The 26,916-nt window shown below is 43.1% G+C and overlaps 1 long non-coding RNA gene across 1 annotated transcript in view; it reads right to left on the bottom strand.

The window, feature by feature from the left end:
• The window catches only part of LOC136358516 (uncharacterized), a 247,808-nt gene extending 220,892 nt beyond the window's left edge, over positions 1-26,916 (bottom strand). Inside the window, exon 1 of the long non-coding RNA XR_010743139.1 lies at positions 26,848-26,916. This is a non-coding gene — a long non-coding RNA (uncharacterized lncRNA). The remainder of the gene's footprint in view (positions 1-26,847) is intronic.

The raw sequence follows: 26,916 nt of genomic DNA, 5'->3' as shown, positions 1-26,916 counted from the left end.
GGGGAGACCTGAAACCAAAGCCTTCTTCAAAAGTCAATAACAAGTTAGTCAATAATGCTCTGGAGGTTTGCAGTGGGGAAAATAACACAAAAGGTGGGAAGACCAAGGTTTATCAGAAGACCAGTATCATGAACAAGACTGAAGAGGGATGCTGGGTTAAAATCACATAACTTTGAAATAAAGAAAATAAAAGCAAAAATATCAGCTGCACTAATGACCATGGATCTAGAATAAAAATTGCAACAGACTACTGCTGTTTATAATGTTGGGCTTTTTTTTTTTTTTTTAATAAATCCACTGTGAAGGACAGACATACCACCTACTGCCTCATCCACCAGACTAAGGACTGAAGCTATTTTTGGCATTCGTTATGGTCCAGGTGGCCCATCTGGCCTGATTCACTTGGCCAGTTTTCCTTTCCATCTGGGAATTTTGACCCTCGTGCTTTCCAACTAATTGTATCACATTATCTCCTTTTTGTTCCCCACTTCCCTCGCTGCAAAAGGTTGCAAAAATCTCATGCGCTGTGTTAGAAAGTCTCAATTAACCTCTAACCTCGCTTCAGTGCATGCGGCTTGGGTTACTTCTCACACCCAACCGTGGGCCCATTAACACGTTGTCGTAAAACAAAAACTGTTTTGACGGGCTGTAATTGCTGCTAAGTGATGCCGAACAAAGGCGCTCTTGTCCCGGGGCGGCCGGGCCGAGCCCCTCTCCCGAGCCCCGCTCCCGGACTCCCGAGCCCCGCTCCCGGCTGCGGCTCAGCCCCGCTCCCGGACTCCCGAGCCCCGCTCCCGGGCTCCCGAGCCCCGCTCCCGGGCTCCCGAGCCCCGCTCCCGAGCCCCGCTCCCGAGCCCCGCTCCCGGCCCGGCGCTCGGCCCGCGGGGTCTTTGAGCGCCGGAGCGAAGGCGCTCCCCGCCGCTATGAGCTGATGGAGGGGCCGCAGGACACCCCCAAACCGGCACTGCCCCCGCCAGACCCGCTGGAAGACTGGGGGCTGAGTCCCCCTTCTGCCTCAAATATAATTAGTTTATGTTAGCTGGAAAAGGTCGGGGGTGAGCGAAGGGCAGGGCCCTTTTTGTTTTTAGGCAAGATAGTGGAATAATTGCTTGACGCTCAGATCTGCAGGTGCTTTATGAAGCTCATTTGGTGCTGGCAGCCCGCAGTGAAAGCTGATTTCCCTGGAAGACGCCGGATTCCATGTGACAGGGTTTATTTGCTGTGGCAGGAGCGATTGTCCATTCATGCCATTCATCATTACGGTACCTGTTACAGTCAACACTTCCTTGAGCCGCCAGTCCTTTTAACACTTGCTGTCCTTCTTCCCAAGGCTGGCTATTGGTAGCTGAGGCAGCACCGAGCCTCCACATGCAACTCCAAAGGACACAAGGATGCCGTGGGGATTTGCGGCTGTCCAGCTCCTCTGCTGTCCCACAGGACACCAGGAAAGCCCTCAGAGACAGTGACAGGGGGACAGGGTGCCCTGCAGGGACCGATGTTCTGAAACACCCCCTCCCCAGGCAGACTGTGTCTCCAGACACCCTGTGAGAAACTTCCTGGGTGAAACAGGTATTTCAGGCCCAGGCCAGCTCTCAGTCAAGCTGCAGTGTCCATTCTGCAGGTGTGCTCACTAGGAGAGCTGTAAATACACACAGTTTGTCAAACATGCCATGAAAAAACCCCCTATGCCAAGGGAAAAACATGGACCAAACATTCCAGAGCCCTCCTTCAGGCTGAAGGGAGGATCTTGCTGGAATTTGTTTCTTATGCCCATTCAAGTTCAAGTTTCCAAGAAACTATCCAGAAGATAGAAGTGGCACACTTCAGCTCTCCCTGCATTGATCTAAAAGGTTATTTTCAATTTTTTTTTTTTTCAATTTTGTGCAGTTCTTGCATATGGAGTCTCCCTGGCAGACAGCCTGGCAGTGTCCTGTCTGTAAAGCAGAAACTTCCACCTGCTATTCAGCCCTTTTGGGTGCAATTTAGTCTCATCACTAATTGTCCTACCTGCTACAAGAAGAGAATTATCCCTCTTTCTGCAGAAGCCTGTGCACAAAGATCTTTGTTTCACAGTAGACGATCCTCATTACACAGCTACCTCATCTTCCAGAGCACAACCAGAAAATGTCTTGCCCTTTGTGCAAACCAGCAATCGTCAGACCCTGTCTGTAACTAAAAAAAAGCCACCCCATGTTTTTTTTAATTCCAAAGATCTCCCCATTCCTTCAAGCGTCTAGTGGGCTGTTATCTTTGTTTCTTACTGTAAATAACAGCTAAACAGCTTCTAGCATTAGCATTTCAAAGCAGTCTGCACTTGGAAACACACCAAAATAGCAATTCCAGATACTATGGAATAACTGTTTTGGGTAATTTCCAGGCATAGACAAGCCTTAAGATTTCACTCCTGATGTTGCCTGCAAGGGGTTGCTGACCCTAAATCCCAGCACTAACCTCCTGTGCCTGGAGGTACCACCTGGCCTCTAGGAAATCAAACTCTCTCACAGCCAACAATTACAGCTCAGACATTTCCACATCAGTATTTCTGGCCTACTGCACTCATTACTGGTTTATATCTTATTTAGCTATTTATCTCCTGGCTGAGGAACAACGTTTCTACAACATTATCTGAGCCCTGATTAATAATGCACAGATATGACCTAACCAGAGTCAACTGGCACTTCTCCATGGATCTGCACAGAACAACTTTAATTTCTATCAGGTGAGGATCTGGCCTGCTTAAGAGTGTGTTATCAGAAGACAAAGCCCAAATGTGTTTTATCTCCAGTGATAAATGCTGCATTACACAGTGCGTGGAGGATATACCTTCTCAGAAATGTAATCTTGGCCAAAGTGTGTACTGGGCAGAACAGCTGGAAAAATGTAGATATTTTCAAGTAGGAGTGGTTAGAAATTGCCAAGAGCTGTCAGTTGAAGCCTGAATTTAGGCAATTTGTTATTGTCTAAGTAACAAGTGCCCAGATCTATCAGGACAGTTTAAAGAGACAAAAATCAGGTCTCTGGCCTACTTTTGCAGCCAAGGAAGGAAAACCCTGAAGGGAGGCATTCACAGGTGAAAGCTGGACACCTCAGCAATCCAGAACAAAGATAAGGTAGTGCTGGCTAAAGACAGACCTGGACATAAAAGTCAGAACCTAACATTTCTCTGCCTGTATTGGAAAGCTAGTATGTATCCAGGGAAGCAAAAGAGCTGAAATAGAGGAACTGAAAACAAAAGAAATGGAAGGTGTGCAGCCTGTCCATTTTCTGAATCAATTAGTGAAGTTTAGCATTTGCAGTCACACCTACATTCCCTCCTAGGTCTCACTTTGTGGCCATTGCAGGGTGCTTTCCATCAGTATTTCTCTCATGAGCTCTAAAGCTGCCAGAGAAATGTGTACAACCACACTCTTCCTCCTCCCACAGGTCAGGGTTTGTACCTGTAACCCCAGAAGAAACCAGCCCCTGCAGACAGGACAGGTGAGTTCTCTTCCTGGCACTGCTGGGTAACCCCTTTCTGTCTGCCCTTTCTTTTTATATTGAAAAGTTCTCCACAGAGACAGATGATGCACATTTCTTTTTCAGGAGATCCACGCTACAGTATACAGCAATTTGTATAAACAGTGCAGGGAAATTACTCATTTAATGCATTTTTTAGTCTTCAGGGAAGCACTTGGAGGAAGCTTTTCCCAGGAACAGCACTTCAATCGAGGAGAAAAGGTAAGAGCAGTGCTTGACTGTCATATCCCAGCTTTTGGCCTGCATAGCTGCAGAATGCTCCTCTGCCCCTTTCACCCATGATTCACCAGCATATTCCACTAAACTGCTGAAGCAAAGCCTATAATTAGGTTATTATCTTTAAGAGAGGAGTCTAATTGTAGGACAAAAACGCCAAGCACATGAAAGATTACTTGTGTCTAACGAACAGATGACGATACCTTCCAACACATGCTTCTTTCCTTGTGTGGAAGATTTGGGTGCCAGTTTCAGACAGGACTGGATCACTGACAGCTACTCAAAAAGACATCTGGAAGTGGATGATCTCATGTGGTGAAAAGGGACAATAAATTAACTACATGAACAAAATCATTTTCCCGGCAGCAAGGAAAAAAAAAAAAAAAGAAGAAAAAGAATCCAACTGTATGCAAGTGGACTTCCAGTCCAGAGGTAGAAACATATGGGAATCAATAGCAGAGGTGGGAGGACAACTGCCATACAAAGGATGCGGGGAATTTAAGCAAATTAATAGCTGTGGGAAGATGAAACAAAGATGACTCAATTGTCAGGCAAATAATTTTGTTTCCCCCCACAGCCATCATTACCAGTTATTTGATACAGATTCCCATTAAGCTGCCTCAGAGTAGGTCAGAGAAGTTGGACCTATGGGTTGAGCAAGGCCTGTGCTAGAGGTATGTGAACTCTTACAGAGAACAGCACAGCCTCTGGAGCACAGCTTGGGATTCATCTCTAGGAAGGTATCTCGAAGATGTGCAGCTTGAATTTGGCTCCTAAACCCACCAATGGACAGCCCCCAGCTCTATCAGGTCTAAACTCAGTAAGAACTTCCAGGAGATGTGTAGGAACACAGTAAAGAGCATCATATAGGACTCACAAACCAAAAGTGTTATTTTTTAAAAGCTGTTTGTCAAGTTTGCCAAAACCATCAGATAAAATGACAGTTACACTGAAACACCTTGACTCAGATACCTGACTATGAAGGCACTAGTTGAGGAATATCTAGAATTTTTTTAATCAAAGCCATTAATTCATGCCCTGGATTAAGCAACCAGATGCCGGGTTTAAGGAAATTTCAACTCTTGTGGCAGAAGAGTGACCCATCCCATTTCCCAGCCCACTCACACATCTGCCTCAGTGACCTCCCGCAGCAGTAAGACTGACGGAACAACTAATACACTGTGTGAAGTAGTACAGTAAAGTCTTGTTAATATTCCCTTTGCTAATCCACACACCTCATAATTCACACACAGAAAGCCATGGTCTCTTCCCCCTTCTCCGCTAAGATTTAACAGATTGCTTTAAGGAGGTCTCACATTACCAAGAGTGCAGGAATATTACCACACGTGCTCCTGGATATTTCTTCCTGTACATGAAGGATAAACAGAAATCATCACAAACATCCACACAACTATTGACCAAACCCACAGCTTTACAGTCACATCCACAGCTGTTAGAATGAGTGATCAAAAGGGGATTGTTTTAGCTTGTATTTCCTATTTCACCTAAACAAGCTCAGTTAGTAGTATTACAGAAAGGCATCATCTCCTTGTGAAAGAAAGAACTGACCTATTTTTAATGTTTCCTCCAAAATTCCAAAGGCCTTGGGAAAACTCCTGTTAAACACTTTCTCCCTGTAAAGTTTGTTCATGCTGTACTTTGAGTTACCACCTCACACAGGAGAGCATTCTTAACTTAAATGGGTGGGCTTGGTAGCTTTCCTTGGCTGGCCCACAGACAAGGCATGCTAAGTAGATGGGAACTGCTTATTCTCCAGCGTTTTCCCATAACTCCTCTTGGGAAGGAGGAAGGACAACAAAGTTTTCCTGGATCCATTAAAACACAGTTTGTAGAACAGTCTAGGCCAGCAGAACTATCTTGAAGAAGAGGGAACCTAAGAATTGATTCTTTCATCAGGATTTCCAGGAGAACTGTTGTCATTTCCGAACCCAAGTTCAGCCTTTGTCCTCATGGCAAAATAACTGGGTTGCTCGTTTACCCAAGTCAAACAAGATCACATCCCTTCTCTCCTCCTGGGAAGAAGCATGGAGAACATCTTGCACAATCTGTCCTCTTACTCATCGTGTGTCCTCAGCCCAGCTAACCACAGAGCTGGGGACCACGTCCAGAGGCCGCAGCAGCCACAGGGAAGGTCCTTCTGAAATCCAGCAGAGTGAAACCTGCCAGACCCTTTATGTGACATCTATCACTGTATTAACTAGACACTCATCAACTGGATATATGAGTTCCTAGCACTGGTTTTGTTTCTTAAGATATGCAAGAAATCTGGAACCTGCTTGGATAGAAGAGAAATTCTGACAACCCTCTGCCACCACATTGCCAGAGCCCGATGAAATGAAACTTTCCTGCTGTGTCCAGCAGTAACATCTGCTCGGTTGGCTGCCCTCACTTAGCTCCACTAAACTTCAGCTTACAACTGCTTGCTTAAAAAACAAGCAAGCAAAACCTCCCAGCCCTCACTTTAATAATTAAAATAAATAACTGGAAATAAGTTGCAAACACTTTTCTGACATCACGTTAGCTCTGCGCATTACAGAAGATCACTTGTGCTAAGGGTGAAATTTGGCTTAGGGGCCAAGTGCCTCAGCTCCTCAGTGGACTCCAACAAGTTCAGGCTGCTTCATCCTTAATTTCTTCTCTTGTGGCTGCAAACAAACTGCTTGGAGTCAACAGCAACTTCACCATGTGTTGCAAATGGAATCCCCAACACAACAATGACATCACAATACCGCTACTGGCCCCAAAATTCTCTTGCTGTCAGTCACTCCTCGGGGAAGAGCTCCCGCTCCCTCCAGCGGGAAAGAGCTGCCATCCTCTTCTCTGGGGCTCATCCAGTTGTCCCAGGAATCACTCTGATTTCCTTTTCTAAGCTTATGTATTAGGGATGGCATAAAAGCAACCTTTGTGTTGTGTTCTATTCCATTGTATAACCTCTTAATGGAGTCACTTGAATCAGGAAAAGGGATTATTCCCCTCTAGAGCAGCTCTGTTGTTTTGACCCTGGTAGATGAAACTATTTATTTTAAAATGAAAGCTAAACAAATAAACGAAAAGCAATGCAAGACCCAAGAACTGCTCTTGTTTGTTTGTTTCTTGAGTGTTGGATGCTTTAAATTTTTGGGGTAGGTGGGGAGAGAAAAAGGGCGAATGAACATATTTTTATGGAAATATCTCCTTTGACAGAAAGCTGTAGTACCTTAAAAGAACCTCTGAAAGGAAAAATTACAGCCTATCTACTTATGCAGCTAAATTCAGCATTTGTTCAGCTCAGAGTAGTTTTTATCTAGTCAGGAGTTCCTGGCAAACATGAGTGAATGCAGCAGCATTCCAGCCTTTCCTGCTGTCTGTTCTGGCCTTGCCACTTTGTACTGCAATTTCTGCAAAACGCTCCAGAGTGGCATTCCCATGATCTTCTGCTTACAAACTGCTCCAAACCTGAATCCCTTCCTTGAGGGTTTTGACTCCTATCAAAATCAAACATGGATTTTCTCTTTGAAAAACTGTAAAATTGTTTGTGCCTCCTTCCTTATCATCTTCTCCAGCAGAGCAGAACACTCAGACCGAACTGAGAAGCTGTTCAGCAGATCCTGGGGTGGGCAGGGGTCAGATTTTCAGCTCGCTCTTTAGCCTCCCCTTCAATTCTCAGTCTGGTTCCAGAATTCCTCAGGGCTGAAACCACCCCGAAGAGAGCAGGGAACATCATCAACCATTAGGTGCTGCAGAGCACTTGGCCAGAGGACTCAGAGCTTTTTGCAAGCTGTGAAGTAGGCATGATTTTAAACCTTGAAGCATCTGCCACATATTCATCTGTAATTGCTTCAGGTACAATCCATAAATCAATAATCCTGTTAATCCTTCTTCTGTCATCAGACTAACCTTCCTGCCTAATTCTACTCCCTGGAGTAAAACATGGAGCTATTTTGAATCATAACTACTGCCACAAGCCTTGAGCAAGAGGCAGAGATTACTGAGCTGGCAGAACTGAAGCCAGACTCAGGGATGAGTCCCATGAGGTCTAGCAGAGTTTCCATTCAGTCTGATGGGGGTGAGAGGAAAGATATCCCCTGTGCTTCTTGGCATTTAGGAATCTAAGAAAACAAGCCATCCCTTATATAAGTGGGACCTCCCTTGGAAGTTATCACAAGAGCAGTCCTCTCCGGCTTTGTAATTTGGCTCAGACCTCGAGCTGTGTCCTGTCTGTATCCATTTGCCCAAAAGGAACTTGCACTCTTTGCAGCCCAGCTCTGCATCTGGCCATGGTGAAGGAGCATCTTTAAGACTCTGCTCCATAACAGCTGATTTTATACAAACTTCTTTTGTTCAGAAAAGGGTTTGAATAGAAAAGCTCCAACGTGATTAGTTAAGATGCAGAGTTCCTCTAATAGAACCACAAGAAAAACAAAAGTCAGCATCATTTAAAAGAACCTGTTTCTGCCTCCCTGCTTATTAAGTTAGATCCTTCTCCCCAGAACACTGATATTTATTTTATCAACTTGTTATATAAAAGCTGTTCCTCTTGGGGAGTGCTGCACACACAGACACACACAGGCACACAGAGATAATTGCTAATAAATTGCAAAGCTCTGGATTTCACAAATTAATTCTGGCTTTATCTTGCCAATCATAATCTGCCAACAAGTTCTCAGGTCCAACCATCACATTTTTGGTCACACTAAAAGCAGGAATTTTAATACTTATATTGCAATTCCATATAATGAAGGTTGATGTTTAAAAAACATTTAAAGTAAGCTCAAAAGTTTTTACTTTTTGTATTTATAAAGGAAATGATTGCTATTTTTCTGGGAAATTAAGTTTGCACACCTACCTAGAACCCAATTTGTTTCTATTTTCTTAATACCTGTACTTTGTATTTGACATGTCTTCCTTTATTAAGCCCCTGAATTTGTCCTTGAGGACATATGTGCATGTCTAAAGTAGTTTAACACAGTGGTTCTAAACCACTGGGACTGCCAGGGCAGAACTTTAAGCTTCATGGTCCCAAGAAATGTGGGCCTTGACCTTGCCAAAGCCCCCTGTTTTATCTTTAAATGTCACAGATTTAATAATGGGCTACAAGAAAGAGTTGCCATTAACTATCTCCTTTACTTTGCTCCCAGTTAACAAAACACTTACATAGGCAGTGGATGCTGTAAGAATTGAATTAGTTATCTAGGATAATCTGTCCACATGAGCAAATGGTGTCCCACTAGGTCAATACAGAAATTAATTGTGGGATTCTTGTCAAATCCACATTGTTTCCTGGCGCAGTTGCAAGCCACTCAATTAGACACCTTTCAAGGCCTTTTGCTGGTCTAAATGTAGCTAATTGCTCCAGTTCTGGCTGGGGATGATTCATCTCCCAGATGTCTCGGAGCCCTCCCCAGCACTGCTCAGCGAAGATCAATACATACACCCGGCCCACAGGATACTCCTGTGAACAGGATATTTTTACTCATGCCTCCCTTTTATATGATTAATCCCAAACAAGGAAGGTCTCCTGAATCACGCTCTTGACACGGCAGCTCCTTTAGGTCTTGCTGGCTTCCCACACACGAGGGACTGGGCATGAATGCAGCCCTTTTGTCCGGCCTCTCCAGGTGCAGCACCATTCACACTTGAGCTTGACAGCACAACACAACAGTTTTTATTTGCTGGTCTCCTCTGTCAAGTATTCTTTTCTCTTGTGCCGCTTCCTCATTTGTCCATATATCAGTGGCAGGCCTGGCCAAATTGAAAATGAATGAAGCACAAAGAAAGACTGTAGTTTCCACAGTGACGCTCTATGGGAAAGCAGTGCACCGTTTGGTGTTTTTTTAGAGAGTCCTCAAAGGTCACTGGTAGCACTTGTAGCTGTGAGTCCCAGAGGGGAAGACCAGAGCGTCTGGTCCACTGGTTACCAACTTTCAAGAAGAAATCCTCATGGGCTGTTGCTTAAGAGCCGCAGGGGAAAGGATTTAAGATATAATAACCCTGGCATTTCTTCCCCAGCTGCCTCTGTAGATGACTAAATTCAGGAATATAGGAAAGACAGAGGCTGGGACAGCTCAGTAACTCCTTCCCCATGGAGTAGGACACAGAATTGCACGTGGGAGCTGTGTTCTCCCAGCCTTGGTTAGTGACTGCAACACGAGACTTTAACTCGATGTGGGGCAGCACCTCGGGCTGCATAAAACCTCAGCGAGGCCTCCTCACTCACCTGCCATTAGCCCAACCAGCCACCGGATGTCTTCAGTGCTCCATGCCAAGAGCCAAGGAACAGCATTACTCCGGAGTGGGAAACAGGTCTCTTAAGGGTGGGGATAGAGAAAGTGACACCTGGAAGATCACAGCTCACTCACCAAACCCGGGCTTTAGCAGAAGGCAACGTTGGACATTGCTTGAGGAGCAGGTTTTTGTTCAACACAATGCTTGCTGCCCCTGGGACCTTCACTTACAGGACAGATTGTCTGAGTTTCTCCACCAGTAAACTGGAATGCTGGATACACCCCCTGCCTGTGGAAGCGTAAGAGAACTGCACAACACCCAGAGAGAATTTGGAATGCTGAGGTCCCTACTCCAGAACTTCAGGGACGTGTCAGGCACTTGCCCTGTCTGTGCTTCCCACTGTCCCTGTGCCGTTGAGTACATGGCACCACACGGACTGAAAGGGGGAAGAGCTGTCTACCCTTGAGAGCTGCTTCTCACCCAGCTCTGCACCCCTGCACCCAGCTTCAGCAGTGAAAGAAAAAGGAGGAAAATGAAGTGGATTTCGGTGATGTATATAACTGCATACACACAGAGACAGGTGCTGTAAGCACTATTTGTGACACGGGGGTAGTCAGAGGCCAGCACTGAGCTGGACAGCACCACCCTGAACATGCAGAGCAGAAACACAGCACCCACCTAATATCTCCCTGCAGGCCCTTGGAGTGTGCCTGTCAGTTAATTCATTTCTCTCAGTTTCTTTCTTTTCTCTCTTAAATAACCCATCCTTTCCTGCATTTCCTCATCAATCCTTTCTTCTTTCTCCTGTGTTTCACTGGTGGTTGTAATTCTGGATCACACTCATACCATCACTCCCCAGGATCAGTGCTGGGCACTAAAAATGCCTCTGTGCATCTCCAGCTCTCTGTGAAAGAGGACAGAATGTCTCTCCCAGCTGCCTGCTCATCCTTATCTATGCCTGCCTCTGTGGCAGCTCACACTGCCAGCTGTTATTGGAGATGCTTGAGGACAGCTCACTGGAAGGAACTACACCAGGCTGTGGTCCCCGGTTCCTTCCTGCCCAGGACATGTGCTGCCACACGTGGCTTAGGCACGCCTGGAAATGCCTTTCTCAATCCTGCACAAGCCAGGTTTGCCAGGGGCATGCTCAGGTAAGGCTGAAGAGATGTAGCCCAAGTACAACACTGAAGTAACACAGTTTCAGAAAGGCATGGATTTGGGATCTCCTGAGGCCTCAGCACAGCATATAAAGAAATTTATCTTTCTTATCAAAACTCTTCATGTGCTAACAACTGCGTATTTGTCTGAGTGCTTTCATATGGTTGGGTTTGTCTGACACAACAGCCATTCAGAGCCTTGCTGACTCAGAGCTTTCTTGGCGATTCCACTGTGCCTTGGATCAACTCTGCCTTTGGGGGAGATGTAACACAGCATTGAAAACAACCTACTTAAGGTTTCTCAGCTGTTCTGACTCCCTTGGTTCGTCCATTCCATTCACTCAAAAATTACTGCATCAGCAAAAACCCCATCACATTTCTAATCTTTCCTATGCCATTGTATCTAAGTCACCAGGATTATTTTCACAGTGCGGCAAATTAAATAAGCAACCTAGACACTTTTTACAGTTTTCTAATAAATGTTTGCACTTTTAGTGAGGTGGTAAGCCTGTCTCTGGCTAGCAGATGCGCTATTTTCATTTCTAAAGAAGCTGAGGTCCCAGTGGCAGCAGACACAGTGCTCAGGGCAGTGACTTCTGGCAGGAATACCGAGCGACTGTGAAAAGATTCCCATCCATAAAGTCTGCTATTTCCAGTGACCATTCCATGGTAACACCTTGAGAAGACAACCACATAATATTTTAAATCTGCAATCATATTTTTTAATAATAGAATAATGTTATTTAGCATGTTATTGCTCCCCTGTTATCAAACAGCAAGGGAAAAGGATTTCAGTGTGATACTCCTTAACATGGACTGCAACTACTATTAGGAAAATTGATGATGCAGAACCTCTTAATTTTATTTTTTGGCTGTTTTTCTTTAATTATTTAACTTGTTCTGACTAATGATCATCTTACACTTTTTTCTTTACCCAACTGTCAGATTTTCAGGCATTTTCTCCTGATCTATATGGAAAGCTTCAAAAGCTTTTCTGAGCACTCCAGAAAATTAAACAATAATTGAGGTTTTTGAAGACTAAAGCTAATGAGAAGTAGGTCAAGCTGAACTCTGTTTTCCCAAGCGTTATTCCTGAAATCTGTTAGCACCTTGTATCTCTGTTCCTCTCTTAGCACTACAGTGTGTTTACAAGCTCTCTGAGCCTCTCCTCACATGCCAATTTTGCTGAACAAACCAACTCAAACAGGAGATACCATCCCCAAATCCGAGCAAGCAACTCTTTGGGGTAGCTATTAAAAAAAAAAAAAAAAATTAAATAAAGGAAAAAAACCCAAACCACAAAAAACTGAACATCACCCAGATCCACTAATTCGCATTGTTTTTGGCTTACTTCCAGGCTGCGTCTTAAGCTTTGAACAGGGACTAATGCAGAATACACACACAGAAGTTTATTATTCCACTGCTGCTCGGAGAATTTAATGCCAAAGAGAGCAAGGCAACATGTGTAAGGGGACAATAGCCCCTTATAGCAAAGTTTTGCAATTTAAGATGAAAAGTAGAGTCCTGCTATGCTGACAATTGTAATCCTTGTTCCATCAGGCAGTGCTACAGATCCTTGGACACCAGGAGCTACACCCACGTAGATGCTGTGGGGCCTGGGTAACACAGCTGTGGGCTCAGATGCTTCTCTTGGGAAACAGAAGCTCTTGGGACTGGACTCAAGGATCAGCAACTAGCCTGAGTTACTTCCTTGAGCTATCAGTGCTCTGGGAAGACATGGCTGCTGCCTAATGAACCCCGATGCAAAGCCATTTCAGGATCCAATCCCTGAAAACAGCTCCTCCCCACGTCACTATTAACCCTTCTGAGCAGCCAAAACCTACTCAAGGGCTTTGAGGCTTTGATTTACCTCTATTCAGATATAAGCCTTCCAGCAAAGATCCAAACATGTATCCTCTTTCATCTCTCCATTTCTCCCTGACATTTGATTTTCCACCTCCAAAGGTTTATATGGAAAAGCTAGAAATCACAGCAATCCAGGATTCTGATGGCACAGAACCAGGCTAACACCTGAGAGTTACAGTGCCACTGTAGGAGATCAGGCTGCATCAGCAGGCTTAGTGGAATGATCCCTCCTTAGGAACAGAGGAAAACTTGGAAACCAGTGTTAAGGAATACACTTCACCATGGAACTGGACATTCTGCTGGCATGCAAGTAACTGAGACATGGAATAAATCCCTGTTCCCACAGCTGGGCCGTGGATGGTCCAGCTTAGCTTGGAGAAACCACCTGCTGCCCTCAAGAAACAGTTCATGGCTGCATCTTCCTTGTTGACCATGAGAAAACTGAGGAAGAGCCTGAGTCACGAGACACTTGAATAATTTTTTACCCCTGAGCCAAGAGAAAACTCATTTGCAGCTGAAATCAGGTATTGCTCTTGATCAGTCAAAAGGCACGTGGAGGAAGTCACACTATCACATTTCCCTAAATCTTCAATGCAAACAAATGAAGCTGGTTCTCTGGCACAAGCGCCACACAGAGAAATTCAGGCAAAAATTTGATTGCTGCAGGAAGAAATAGAACACAATAATGGATTTTTACATAGCTAAGTTGACAAGATGCTCGGAGAGCAGAACTACAGTGTGAATTATCATATAATCAATACTAACATGGTTATTATTCTTACAGGATAATTTATTTGTGTCAACCAAGTTGGTGTTTCTTTTCCATTCTGTTGTAATTCCTTTTCTTTTATGAAATGTAATTACATTTCCACAAACACCATGCTTTTAGAGGGAGCATGCCAGAAAGCTGTCAGCCTTTTACTCGTCCTGCTGCGCTGCCAGATGCAGAATGCATTGATTTTCTGAAGACCATGAGGTGTCTCATTTTGCCCAATTCTCCACATCTGGGTGAAAGCACACGTGCAGACATCAACACAGCCGGTTTGCAAAGGTGGCAGCTCATAAGATACCGAGTTTAGCTCCCTTCCACCACAAGCCACCTACGTTATTAGGCTAGAAAACAGTATTGAAAGAATGAGAGCTGCTATTTCCACAGCAGATTACTCCAGACCTGCTGCAGCCACCTAAAAGGCAGGACTGCATAAATATGAGCAAACAAAGTAAGAGTTTTGCCATTCCTGGATTCCTGTGGAACAAATCTGGAATTTTGCCGTGCCTTTTCAATGACAGTGTTTTCGCTATCTTCTGCCACCTGCCCCATTAGTAAGCTACCAGAAATGAAAGCCTAAGTCATCCTAGGGTAAACTTTGTTATTCTTTATTAATGCTCTATAAATCAGTCTTGTTATAAATCAGGGAATGTTCATTAATCAATTCTCAAAAAATATTTTATTTGGCTAAGAGTGTCAAATCGTGAAAGTAACAAAGCAAAAATTAAAACCATGTGCTAGAAGCGGGTTCATGACTGCATGCTTACGTCAACAAAGCCTCATAACTGCACAAATAATTACCATAGATCATGTTAACTTTCATTAAATAAAACCATGCTGAAAACCAGTAGTACAATCCTTATAAAGCACACATGTTTCGTAATACATTTGTGTACTCAGGACAGTATTTTGCGCTCAGTTAACTGCAGACTTGGGCTGCATATGTATAAACGTGGGCAGAAGTTTTCCTGCTGGCCTTCTATACACAGACATACTGAAAAATGTGGGCTTAAAACCCCATTACTACTACTTTGTTCTGTAGTCAGCGCGATGTTATCCTCATTTTCAGACAGACTGTGCTGCTGAGGGACAGAAACAGAGCACCAAAGTTCAGAGATATGCAGACTTCACTCCTTAGCCTGTTACTACCCAGCAATTTATAAGCCATTTGAAACAAAGTATTTAAATGTGGCTGAGACCAGATCATCAGTTAACGTGAACTGATTTGTCCATTAATTAAGGTACAGCCCCCTGACTGTGTACTACCTGGGCCTGGTTTCCTTAACTTAAATTTAGGCAACATTATCTACACTTAGGAGAAGGCAGTAATAAAAAGCTGTGCCAAGAACACAACAGAAATTAATCCTCCCAGAGAAGAAAAGTCAAACAGCAAATTAACATCAGTTCCATGTGCAAGATAACTCTGCCTGTGAGAGTGTGTTTAGTTGGTATCTCTGTTCTAGAGTCCTAGAAAAGTATTTGAAAAAAAGAAACCCTCACATTTGTCATACACAAAAGTCTAAAGCAGATCTGACCCAAGAGCTGGGCCAACAGAACATCATGGTCACTTCCCTAGACAACAGCAAACCACAGGAACCACATGAGTTTCAAATTCCAGCCTGGGCCCATTTCTAGGCCAGTTTTTCTTGTTTTTCCACATTTCTGTTTACTGATATTTATATTACAGCAGTTCCTAGAGGTTCTAAGTGATATCACACTGCTACTGACCTAGGCAACGTAAAAAATAAATACAGCAAAATAAAACATACTGAGAGATCTCCAAGCAATTAGACATTAAAGCAGACGAGACAGAGATCAAAAGCTGTATCATTACTCATTTTGATTGCCTCATGCTCAGGTCAGCGAAAACCACAGAGAAGGTACTGATACAGGGCTAGGTAAAAAGAAAGGCTCAGAAGGCAGGGGGAACCAAAAAGAGTGAGACCCCCCCAAATTGCTACTTCTAGATCATCTTTGTGTTTTGTCATTCAGATCTCTTGGGGCTGCTGGGGGTTGATCCATCACATTGGAAAGCCCAAGGGTGATTCCAAAAGGCAAAACTCCTGCCAAACACAGGGCACGGACACCTGGGCATTGCCTCAGCCTGTCTGCGCACGTTTCTCCTATTTAAGTTTCTATGCACTACTGGTTATCAAAGGGGTGGCTGTTTAATTTACACAGCAAAGCCTACCCTGTAGAGCTCCTGCTTTGGGCATTTTAAACATTAGCTGCAAACTCTAAAATGGGGCATTTACCCAAGCTTTTATATGCATTCAGTTGTGTAGGAAAAATAAATAGAAAAGAAGATAATTTAAGCCTTGGCATGGATGGAGCTTCATCTCAGAACTTTAGCACCTGATGCTTGTTAATCGGTTGTGGCCTGAATGTTGGCAGAATTAAAAAATATTCTGCCAGGATTCTAATCTGAGATAAGCACCAACTGAATCTATAGAATAAACTCTGATTCACTGCACAAAATTCAGGTTATGCAAAAGCCTCTTGTGATGTGCAGCAGGACAACCCGTCCAGTGTTGGGACAGGATTGAAAGCCCCTGACATGCAGGGAAAACAAATGCCTGCCCTGTCACAGGCCTGGTGCACATAGCACCCATTTGCTGATGAGCTGCATTGATTCTGTGAAGTGTCCCATGAAATAGGCCTTCAAAGCAGTAAAGAAAAAACCCACCCCGAAAGAGGACAAGCACTGTGAAAGCTACAGAACCTTCTTTGTGTGCCTGCTCTTCGCCCTGAGCGCACACAGCAGGATGGAGGGAAGCCGTGCTCATCCCCCGGATCCTGGGCTCACTCCCCTCTTCACCTGACTCTATCTGTGCTCTGCCATTTCAGAGCCCAACTCCCTCCTTTGAATTACTTGGAACTTCAGACAGACTATTATGGCAGCAAGATGCTGGATTAGCACAGCTACACGTGGCAAACATAGATTTCCATCACAGGAGTGAGGAGAAGGCTTTGCTGAAAGTTTCCAGATAAAATAAGAAGCTAAATAATTAATCAAAAATAACTGAATTTTACCCGCACTTCCCTTTCTTGCCTTTTTCACATTTTTTCTGAATTATCTAAAGATGGGTAGGAAAGGAAAGGGGAGAAAACTCCACAATAAAAGGAGGAAAAAGCCAAATAGTACCATTTCAAAGGGATGTTAAAAAGCAGAAGGCAGCCCATGCATGTGCAGCATAAAAAACCCAATATATCTGTCTCTGCTTGCTCATTCACACATCTGCCTTCTGTGCAATTTTTCCCCCACACTTCAAGTATACGACTAGAGATGTTGAACTTCATGTTCCCCTCAGCCCATGGAAAATTGGATTTTTAATTAGAGGAAAATGTCTATTTTCCTTGAACATAGTAATTACATTTTTTTTCCCCCTCAAGTCACAAAGCTCATTTGGGAAAGTTTTACCTGAATGTTTTTGTTTGCCCAAATTGAGAGGGAGGTTGGTGGTGGAAATAAGTGAGGGCAAGGGGGAAGTTTTTCCTACATTTTTGTTTTGGTATAAAAGGCTGGATTTCCTGAAAACGTTGAGGTACGGAGTGTGGCAAAGTCTGCAAATTACACTGAAAAATAATTCAAATTACACATGTATGTTAATACTTGGTGAACACTTTCCCTCCCCAAGGAAGGGGTCGGTCCATGGGATAAGCCAGCTCATTCTTCTCCTCCCTGAGCTGGGCTGTAACTCTCCAGCTCACTCAAACAAGAGCACTTGTGTGCTGAACTGCTGGGTGGTGGCTACTGCAGACCTTCACTGATTTCACATGTGCCCTCCCTGAACGCAGCCTGAGGCACAGGCTGAGCCCCTGGTCTAAAAGCAGAGTCACCAAGTGACTTTTCAACCCAGGAGAACGGAGTTCAGTGACAGCAAACCCAGTCCCTCCAGTGCTAGATATGGGTGTATATATGCAAACAGAGGAAAAAAGGTTCAGTCCAGACCACTTAACCCACAGAATTAGTCTGAATCCAACTTCTGCTTCAGGCTGAAGTACCACAGATACAAAAAGTGCAAAAGGGGCTTGCTTCTGAAAACAAAGTTACTTATAGAATGGACTTGCTTCCTAATACCCAGGGCCACTGCAGGTTTGCAAAGCAGAGAATTTTCACCTGTTAGTATATATCCAAGGGGAACCTGTGCCAGTGGCAACCATCTGATGATCCCAGGCATCAATCTGGTGTTCAGAATTTTAGCCTGTTCACAGAATAACTGAAGGTATGTTTAATAGAGGATCCCATTAGTAGGGGATATATTAGCATTTTTCTTACATGACTCCTGTGTATGTTCAACCACGAGTAATGAATGTGTTTTGGGAAGGAGATTCTGCAGAAATGGTCAGGATATAATGATCCATAGAGTGTGGGTAGAATGGAAAAGGGGGAAATCAAGCAATTCAGAATGTGAGCCAAAGACTCACTGAATCCAGCAGGCTTTGGATAAAATTTGTTTTAAGGTTAGACACATATCTTGCAAACACTACAAATGAAAGGGCAGAGCTGATCCTTTCAGGGAGCAGAGATGGAAGAGCCCTTGAAAGATGTTTGAGGGGTGGAGCTGTGATAGGAATAAAAATGGCATGGTCCTGCAAGAGGGTAAAGGAATAGTGCAGGAAGCTTGGCTGGATTTGTTCAGCAATCAGGATTTAGCAAACAGGGAAGGGAGATACATCCTTTGGTACTGAGCCCCTTGCTGGAGCCACCTGCCACCAGCTCTGATGGTGGAGATGGAGCTGCCCTCACTGACACCCCTGTTTCATTTTAACAATGGAAAAAAGAGGGTTGTGGAAGCTTTTCATAAACTGCACTTGTTCGAAAGGAAGAAAATGGCCATAGACCATATTATGAAGGAAAATATTCTCCCTGTTAGAAGAATGCTTAGTTCAGGCACAAAAAGTCCTCAGAAACTGAGTTGCATCTGCCCTGCCCTTCCATGCCTGCTGCTAAATCTTACCCATTCCTTTTCCACCTGCACCTCAACTCTTTCCCCCTGACCCTCAGATGTGAAAATAATAAAGGAGAAATAAGACACTGCTCTTGTTTTCTGAACTGTACCAGCTTCTTCTGAATTTATTGTCTACATGGCAGGAAAAACAAGAAAGGTGGAACTGGAACACAGCTGCAGGTGTGCAGCTACAGCCCACCCCGCTGCTTTGTGTGGGGATGAAGGGAAATCTCGGAGGGTTTGAGCTGTGCCTGACAGGCCAGAGGCTCTTTTATCTCTCCTTGAGGGACACTGGAGGGGAGCAGCTCAGCTGCTGCTCCATCAGATACATTTTTCCTGCTGATTTCTGGGCTGGGCAGTTTTGTATTACAGCTGATCTACACATTTGGCCTTTTCTCTGTTGATTTTCTTTGCATTTGGTGCTGGAAAAGCCAACAAGAACAAAGTAATCTGAAATCAAAGCCAAGCCAGCTCCAGAAAGAAACTAGAATAAGGGTTTGATACTTTCACTAGCACAAGAAAAGACAGAAGCTCTTTATGCTCAGCAACAAAACAGGACAACTGTTATGAAGGATGAAGAAATACTGACACTTTCACTAAAAAAAAAAAGGCATTGATACAGGACTCTGTTTTGCTGATATCTCACTTTAGGCCTTGCAGATCCCATTTGGGGGTGGAGCAGAACTCGCCATAAAGCATTTGGGAGAAGCCAAACCTAAAGCTCAGCAAAAATACAGGACACAACTCTGCCCACGTTTCTGGAGGGACAGCAGAGAACCCACAAAACCTGGTCCCATCTGATTCAATTTGTGACTACAAAATTGTATATTTCCTTTCCACTGTTGCCTCTCAATGTCACCACTGCACAAAGGTACCTGAAACAACTTTGCTCCCAACAGTTCTTAGACAACTTAGACACCAAAAAAAGTGGCTGCAATGCAAGAATTCAGTCTTGGGAAGGGAGGGAAAACCCCCTCAAGATCTCCCAGACAGGAAGTGAACTTCTCCTGCTGTGTTTTTGGACTGGTGAATAGGACTGAACACTTCAGGAAATGCAGGCTCCTTTCTTTATTTGCATCAACAGGCACACAAGGCAGAAAATTCAGCTTTGCATCTGCCCCAAAAGCCTGAAATACAGACTGAAAGCAGTAAAGGCACATCTGTACTGTGGTGCACACATCATGGAGTGGGATCTGCCAGCCAGGAGCATATCCTGGGGAGGCTATTCAAGTCTTTCTGTAAATCTTACCCATCATCAGGCTCCAGCTCCAGAAAATCTTGGCCTCAAGTAAAAATTACATTTGAAGCAGGTGTACCTCATGTTTCTTTCTAGAAAAGCCAACTTGAAAGCATAAGTATGCCAGTTCTGCCCTAATCATTTGGCCAGTGACTTCAACACAGCTACAAGCAACGTTATAAAAAAAAAAACCAAAATATATAAGCACTCAGACTGGACTGTCGTGCTGCGCCATCACTACAAGTCCTAACAAACTACCACTCTGCAAGTATTAGAAATATGCTTTTAATTCCTTCTAGTTCCAGTACTCATTGCTTTGGTCTAAGAATAAATTATGTCTCTTAGTTATTTAAATAACCCTTGTTCCTGAAGCATTCATGTCCTCAGAAGCTACCACACCTTTTCTTGGCTGGGGAACCAAGGCCCAGACTTGTGATTTGTCCAAGGCCATATAAAAAGATATTAATAGAGGGAATTTATGTCATGGCCAACATCTGGTGTAGATTATTTACAAATAAGTTGGCTCTCTAAAAAAAAATAAAATAATAGTTTTTAAGTTTGTTTACAAAGTTGCTGCATGTTGTTTCCACTATTTTATTAAGAGCACATGGAGCCATGCTTCCAAACAGCAGCATTAAAAATAGACTAGGATTCACGGTGGGTGAAATTCAAGCTTTGGTTTTGATAAGCATCCAGAAGTCAGGACTAGCCAAACTCCTTTGGTCAGCCAAGAATTTACAGCAAGACATTTATTATGGAAAGCTAGGGTAGGAGAAACCTAAACAGAAGCAAGCCAGAGTCTTCCAGACAAACCCATCTGCCATGTAAAGGCATGTCACTGATATCTTGCCACCAAAGGGCAGCTGGGAGAATGAAAAACATCTAAGCAGTTTGATCTGAAGTATTCAAAGAAGGTCAAATTACTTTATTACCTACAGTACCAATTACCCACAGTACAGATTTTCAGATGAGGATGTTGAAGGATTTGCCTTTTACATCAACACTAAATTTTCCCTGCAGAATAGCCCATTTTGTCAGGAGAAGCTGGAAACCTCTAAGTCTAACAAGGAGTGATCTCTGAGATGCCCAGCTCTGTTCCACTTCCACTCACTGCATAGATAACCCCCCCCCCCCCAAAAAAAAAAAAAAAAATCCAGCTGAGAATGTTCATTGCTTTCTCTGGATTGAGTTCCACTTTGTCATCCAGAGACACCGGCCAGGCTACAGAAGGAGTAAAGGCAGAGTATCCAGTATTTAGGAATTCATTAAAAAATGCAGATTAAAAGAATGAGAGCACATGGAAAAACAGTAGAGCTCCGACCACACAAAGTCTGCCAAACCCAGGATTCTACAGGAAGGAGATCATAACTGGAGAGCTTTCCTGAGCATGAGTGGGTGACCTTCACAAAATAGCATCAACTGCTTGCCTGCATTTGGATTTTCTATTTGATTTGCAAACAGACTGCAAAGGTGAAATGCTCAAATATTAACTTAAAAGGTTGGTAAAACACGGCTTAACCCAAACCTCGCTGTGTGCAATTTCTGGAGATTTTAACTACCTGTCTGCACATCTGTAAGAAATGTGTGAGTTTACCTTGGAACCACAACCCTCTGTTCATAAACCTGGAACTAAGATGTACTGAAACAGCTTGCTGTCTTTTTAGGACTCTAACATTTAATCCTGTCCGACTTCTGCAGACCTGGAAATGGTTGGACCTGTTCCTGTCACAGCCAAGAAGGATTACTGCATTCTTTCTCCTGAATTATTTTTACAGAAACTGCAGTTCACCCGAACTAAAGCTGAGGGTTCTTCCAGTGTGCTGAGTATCTGGCACTTTAAAGAATAAGGTAGATTTACCCACTGCAAAACCAGATTCCTGACACCAGACTGCAGCCAGATGCTGTTCTGAAATATTTAATCAACAGGGTAAAGAACTCTCAAAATCACTTTCCCTCGCTACTCTGTATTTTCAGATGGATTTAGAACTGAGATTTTCTTTACCTGGCACAGCTGCTTCCATCATCACCATCCACATCCCAGCAGATCTTGCTGCTTCCAGGGTTCTTACTTGCTGCAGATCCTGCTTTCTCTGACTGGCACCACATCCACGCCAGCTTGTGCACTACAGGATCAAACTGGTGCAAACCAGCAATGCCCAGAGGATAATTCACCAATGAAGTTGAGGCCACTTGTTGGCAAAACAAGGCCAGGCTTTGTGTTTCTTGTTTTAGAAAGTGTTAACTTTTCAAAACCGAGTGTAATTCAATTTCCCCCTCAGACCATCCGTGGTCTGTCCAATACAGTGAGAAAAAGACAAATGATTTTTCCTTCACCTGCTCTTTTCCCTCACCACAAAGGTACAGGTGTGCCTGTCATTCTCAAAGCCTGGGGACAAAGTCAGAGAAGAAGGGAAGTTAAAGCTCTGTTTATGAGGAGTTTAATTTTGTTATAAAGGTTGGTTCTCTCCACCTGGCACTATTTAAGTGAACAGGTGAATCTCACCTGTTGAAAAATAATGCCATTGATTCTCCACTCAGCTCTAATGGATTTGCACTGTTATAACCCTGAACAGACCCATGGGATGTTTATGCCCCACAAATAAACAGAAGTAGCTTTTCTTTCAGCAAATGCAATCTGTTTCACCCTAATGATCTATGTTTCCACTACTGAAAGAAATCCTAGTCCTACTTGGCTAACCCCAGTATTAGTCAATAATGGCTTTTAGAGTATTCAGCCAACCTTCTGGGAAAAACAATATTATATATGTGTTTTGCCAATGCAGAAATCATAAGCAAAAATATTGGGCCAGCTGACATAAATTAGCACAGCTCCATTGACAGAGGTTGCACAAACTAGAAGCTCTGCAAGAGAAAAGAAATAATAAGCAAACTTCCCTACTAGTTATAGGAGATAAAATTGATGTTTCAATTACCATGTTATCCTAAATCATTGGTAACAATAGTTGGGATGATTTCAGTTCTTTCTATATTTTTTCTTTTAAGAACACAAATTCCCACAGCTAATTTGAAAAATAACTCTACATAATATGCACATGAGAGAAAAGATAAATCTGCTTTTAAGGCAAACAGGCTCTAATTAAGGTTTTTGTTATGAGAACAGGATTCTGAGATGGTGTACATAAAATTCAGCTTTTGATATGGTACTAAAGGCTACAACAGATGATTTTGGAGAAGACTGGGCCAAATCTTTACTCAGCTGCTGCAAATGTCTCTTCCCAAATGCCCAGTTTTGCATGAAAGAAAAGACTGCTCTGTCCAGACGTGTCCAAAAGGTGTTCATGGACAAGCCCTTTGTCTGGAGTCATTCCAAACAAGTTTTAATGAATTCACACCACACAAGTGGAGAGGTGAAAAAATCAAAGACAAAAGCACTTAGCTTTCATATATCAATTAAAATAGAAAATATCTTTTTCAAAATTATCTCCAGTTTCAGAACACAAAAGAAAAAAATATTTTTCAGGACACATCCTGCAGAAAAGCAGCAATCTTTACTTATTTCTTACAAAGATGTTGTGGTCCAGCATGGCCATTTTAAAATCTCTCCATTACAGAAACACTTATTTGGGTTGATTGTAGGACCAACAGCCATACAAGTTACCCAAAGAAGTTCAGATGGAATTTTTGTGCTGATAGAAATCTGGCAGATAGAAGGCTCAAGTGCTGGGGGGCGAATCCCCACCTGGACTGACTGGATTTCTGGGTTGTGCTGATCTCAGGCAGCTGATGGTCGGGCCCTTGGGGACTCCACCATTGTTCCAAGCCAGCCCAGTCAGTTCATGACCCGCCTTGCTCTGACACCCCATAAACTTGAGCATTTCAAAGGAGCAATGACCCTACCAGCTTGTCTACTGTCTCTGATTACCCCAGGCCAACCCACAGCTGTTCCTCATCAAAAAACTAAAGGAATAAACCCTCCTAATAGCAACTTGAAAATCTGACGGGCATTTTTCCACTCTACTTTGCATATTTGAGTGCTGATTTGCTTATCTCCCAGCCAGTGCTAATTAAAAGGTTATAAACCTCTCTGTGAACTTCACTCACGTCATAACCTGGTTCCTTTCCCTGCTGACATTACCTTACTCAATTTAAGAGGTGGAATATTCATCATAGGAAATGCTATTACTGGGATACCTCGTCCAAAACCACTATCCACAATTCTTCTACAGCTGAAAAATCATATTGTAGTCAAAGACTTGCTGGTTTGTGGTCTACTGAAACAATTTAAAAAGTACATTTATTTACAACCCTGCTTATCCTGCTCACAGTATGTAAGATGAGATGTTACTCTGTTGATAGAAAAACTTGCACATCAGTAATTTTGTCTCTTAAAAGCCACCTAAAATAGGGTCAAATTGAGATCCTCTTCTGACATGTGACAGGGAAATCCCTACTTTCTATATACAAAGATGGCAAAAAGCAAACGCTGCAGGTAGAACAAATTTGGCAGAACAACTTCTCAGGTGGATCAGCCAGCAGAGAATGTGTGCCTCCAGGAGAAGACTCAGGTCTCCAGAACTATCACTGCTGCCTGCAACAGTCACTTGTTTCATTTTTGGGAGATAAGAAAAACAAAACAGCCTTTCTGAAGAACAAGTCTGACATGAATTTCATTGAAGTTCACAGAAATGCTTCCTGCTAATTCCTGTGAGCTTTGGATCAATTCCCGTATTTGGCAACTGAAGGGATGCTCGTGCACTGGAGATTGGAGTAGCTAAAAAAAAAATCTAATAACAGAACTGAAGTTCTCTGCTTGTGTGGAGGCTCCTGGCAGAAGCATTGCTGAGAGAGAGTATGTTAAGAAACCCCGTAAAACATAGGTTTGCATTATTTCTCCCTAGTAAAAGCAATATTTGTATAATATGCTCTTGAGTGTATCTTTAAATTCAGAGCTATGTTTAGGTTTGCCCACCTAAAACTACAGGTAGAGGGCACAACCGACAAACCCAAGCAACCAAACTATTAACTAATGCAAGTTCTTGTGGTGCCTGAGCCAAAATGTTATTGCAGAAGTTTGATTTTGTACAAGGATATGGCTCAGAAGGCCCAAAGATCACAAGCAATGAGCTGCAGGGTTCTATCTCCCTATGCCCAAGTCTCCAACGCACACAAGGGCAAAATTGTAAATGATGAGGAAATCAGCTGGCATCAGACACCACAAAGTACCCTAAGGCTTTGCCAGAGCTACTCACTTGGTGCAAAGCAAAGGCTGCCCTGACACACAGCAAATAAAGCTGGGAAAATGACACCTCTGCTTGTAAAATTCAATCACATGGATTAACTCAGATATATTTAAATATTGCAGGATAACCTTTCGTGTAAGTTCACTTTTATTTCAGGTGGCACCTCAAACTCCTGGGTCTCTGACTGCACTTCACCAAAGGAGGAAGAAGAGAAAGGTAGATTCAAGCAGAAACCTTAGCATAACTCACCACAGAGGTGGGAAACATGTGAGAGAAAGCCCCTGCTTTATTTGCACAGACACAGACACATCTTTTTATTCTCTTTCAGCACAATGGGGGAGACAAATCCAAACTCAGCAGCCAAGAGTTCTTGAGCGCACTGTGATTAACATCCAGGGCTGGAGAGAGAAGTGAAGCTGATACAGAGTAGCAAACACTTTTCCCACTGGAGCACACAATCAGGCAGAAGACCAAGGATGAGAATCTGCAGAACACAGAAATCTGCTCCTCCTCCCTTTCTAGCCCTCCTCTGAAAACTCCCCACAAGCCACCCAAGTCCCAAGGATGGTCCACAGAGCATTGGGACAACTTCCCACCTGGATGTGAAGCCAGAACCTAAATCCAGATATAATACTCCAGAAAAACGGAGCATGGCAATAAAATAAACGTGGCAATACCCTCACTCATATAAACAACCCAAGCTGATTATATGTCAAGTTCAGACATTCATGTCAGCTGGTCAAGGGCTGCATGCAGTGATTTTGCATTGTGATGAAATCACAGCAAAATAACAAGGCTGTGTAACAGGGAAATAATAAGGCTGTGTAACAGGGGTTTGCTGGATACAACTGAAATGCAAAATTTCCTTTTTTTTTTTTTTTTTTTTTTTTTTTTTAATTTGTAAATGGATGAGAAAAGCAGAAAAAGCTTCAGTAGCAAGCCTGACATGGCCTGAACTTCTGCAAACCTTTGGAGAGAACACTGACAATTAGTATTTCAATTTTTGAGGGGAGGCAGGAGAAAAGGGGCAGAGTTAATGATTTCTCCAAATCTTTAGCAAAATGGTTTCTTTGTGGTGGGTTTTTTGGGTGAGTTTTAATTTTTATATTTTAATTACTGTTTTCTTCTTTTCAATCCTCTGCTTACACTTAAGGGTTGTTCCAAAACTTGTGTTTATTTCTTTTTTAACCTGATTCATCAAGACCTGCTGATCTGCTGAGGCAGGTAGAGTAGTAAGGCAATTCAGTAGTGAATTCTGATCATTGTCCTGTGTGAGAGCATATTTATGCATGTAGGCTGTCCTATAGAATAATATTAATTTACCATTTTTTTAATGACTTGCATGTATAACTTTTAAAGAGCCAGTCTTAACTTGATGATGCAACTCCAGTTCTTAAAAAAGACTACAAGGCATGCACAGAAGGCTGCAGAAATCAGAAGTCCTATTAACTCCCACCAAGTTGTAAATCTAAAATCCTGTGCTGTCACTATGGAGACTCTGATGTGGGAGACCCTGTAGGAAACAGGGCATATTGTCCAGGATATCTCATTCTTCAATGCCCTGCACAGCCTCTCTGACAGACTACAGAATGTAGCATTTCCTCCAGGGCAGTTATAGGTCAGCCTGTGAAGAAACAGTGACCTCTTCCATTGGGTGACCAGGGGAAAAAGATGGTTGTGTCAAATGCAAACTCTGGGATTTACAGACAAAGTGAAAAAAAAAAAAAAAAAAAAAAAAAAAAAAAAAAAAAAAAAAAAAAAAAAAAAAAAAAAAAAA

This window comes from Sylvia atricapilla, chromosome 3 (genome assembly GCF_009819655.1).
Source record: "Sylvia atricapilla isolate bSylAtr1 chromosome 3, bSylAtr1.pri, whole genome shotgun sequence".
NCBI lineage: Eukaryota > Metazoa > Chordata > Aves > Passeriformes > Sylviidae > Sylvia > Sylvia atricapilla.
This window is presented reverse-complemented; position numbering and strand designations above follow the sequence as displayed.